Source organism: Crocodylus porosus, unplaced genomic scaffold, assembly GCF_001723895.1.
Source record: "Crocodylus porosus isolate Cpor-Errol unplaced genomic scaffold, CroPor_comp1, whole genome shotgun sequence".
In the NCBI taxonomy this organism is placed as follows: Eukaryota; Metazoa; Chordata; order Crocodylia; family Crocodylidae; genus Crocodylus; species Crocodylus porosus.
The window spans coordinates 6,230,888-6,233,088 of record NW_017728923.1 but is presented as its reverse complement, the minus strand read 5'-3'; the positions used below and the strand labels follow the sequence as shown (position 1 = coordinate 6,233,088).

Below are 2,201 nucleotides of genomic sequence, written 5' to 3'. Positions count from 1 at the left end.
TGGAGGCAGTTCCCACCACTGCACGCACCTGGGAAGGTATGCACTCCCCAGATCTGCACTGGGTGGGGCAGGGCAGGGCAGGGCAGGCTGCAGCTGTGGGCCGGGACTGGAGTGGGCAGTAGTGACATTGGGAGAGGAGCTAGAGGGGGCTGTAGCCACTCAAAATTTTGCTGTAGCCCTTCCACAGCCCTGTTCCCAGCACTGCTGCTGCCCATCTTGTACAGGGAGTGGGGCTATGAGTATAGGGAGAAGGGGAGGGGGCACGCACTGCAGCCATATCTGCAGTGGCTGCAGCCCACTCCATAGCCCCCCTCCTGGCACCTCCGCTGGCCAACCTGAGCCCAGTCCCCACCAAGAAGAGCCTGGTGTAGCCCCCTGCTCTGTACAGATCTGGGGGCACATGCCTCCCCCATGCCTTCCTGGGGTGTGTGCAATGGCAGGAGCCGCCCCTTCCCCCCAACCCCCACCACAATGAGCCACAGCTCTATCCCATGCCCTGTGCCAACCTGGTTGAGCACTGCCTGCCCCTGCCCCCTCCCCCTACCCCACTGCAGGGAGCAGTGTGTGGGGCCCTGCCCCGGACACAAGGAAGCCAGCAGCGGATTTGGCAGGGAGGGGGGGGACCGAGTGGTCGGACATGCCAGATTCGGTGGTGGATTCAGCAGTGGGGTTGCTGACTGGCCAGCCGTGAAGCTGGCGGAGTCTCAGCTCCATGGGTTCCAAGGCGCAGGACCTGACTGTTCATACCCCCCAGGGACAGCCCTAGCTGTGGCTGCACACACACATAGACATTTATCAGCCCAATTATCGGTCACTTCAGGCCGATTTCTGATGCAGCCAATTTTCTTTATATTGGTACTGATCCGATATCGGACTGATGCATAGGTTCACCTCCATCATTTATCATCATAATTATAATAGGAGACGAGCACATTCACCACCTGAAAAGCAGGCCAAATTATTTAACTGCCTAAAAATGGAATTATAACTAACTTTATGGACCTAGTTAAAAAACAAAAAAACACAGTATATTGTGAATAGATTTCACCATCAAGGGCTCTTGTTGGTTAGTTCTTTACTGACAGGTCTAATAAAGTTTCATTTCATTCACTTTGTGAAGCAAAGCTGTACTGCTACACAGTGTGTCCACAGGTGGCAGATAGTAGAATGACCTTCAGGGAAGGTCAGCTGTGAAATAAGTGGGTTAATGCTGATGAATAAGCAGTTGTGGATCAAGCAGCGGCAGCACCACTACGATTTGGTGAGGACAGCAGATGGCAATGCTTTCCCTCCTGAAAAGTCGCATATGTCCTTTGATGGTGCTGTTACATGGTGAGTACAGGTTGCCACTATAATAAGTCTGCCCAGCCACAGGTCTACAAGTTCTCACTGGTGGAGCAGGCAGAAGATGATGTTAGAATCTCAACAGCTGTGAAGGTGGATGAAGGCTGCAGCAGAACAAGATCCCCAGTTGCCTTGGTCTCCTTGTCATTGGATCAAGGTCACATTCTGTCAAGAGCCATGTGGAAGCTTATGTGCAGCAGCGTCTCCCTAATAAAAGAAGCCATGCAGAGATGTCTTCCATGAAAGCAACTTTTCCAGCACATTCCTCAAGCCCTTTGGTGAACAGCTAACAGTGATAGGAGCAGGACTATGGGGTCTGGAAGCTCCTAGTCATGAACTGGCATAAAAACAGCACTTACAAGAAGGCTGTCTGTCGCTTGGACTAGACAAAGAAGTGCAATTCAGCAGCTGTAACTGTAACTGGGCAGGACCTTCTGGATCCTTTCTGCTCACCCCATGTGGGGAGGGGCCCTAGAAAAAGTGCCCTAAACATAGCTTCATACAGTATCTGTATTTCTTCTCAACTGCATCTTCATTGTCTTCAGTGTTAAACATTAAAATGTTTAATTTGGCGTTATTAATTGTCAACAGGAATCACTAAGATATACAGATGACATCAACCTTTCCACAAACCAATTTCTATTTGTGCAATTTTTGTGGAATAAACTCCCTCCAGAGGTGGTGCAATCACCTACCCTGGACGTTAGGCTTTCAAGGAGACTGGACAGTCACCTCGCTGGGGTCACTTGACCCCAGTTGTCTTCCTGCCTAGAGCTGGGAGGAGCAGTCAATGATCTTTCGAGGTCCCTTCCAGCCCTTGTATTCTCTGATTCTGTGATTCTTTCCAGTGGCGTGAT

The 2,201-nt window shown here is 50.9% G+C and overlaps 1 protein-coding gene across 5 annotated transcripts in view; it reads right to left on the bottom strand.

The window, feature by feature from the left end:
• The window catches only part of CREBBP (CREB binding protein), a 180,146-nt gene that overhangs the window by 87,001 nt on the left and 90,944 nt on the right, over positions 1 to 2,201 (bottom strand). The window lies entirely within an intron of this gene.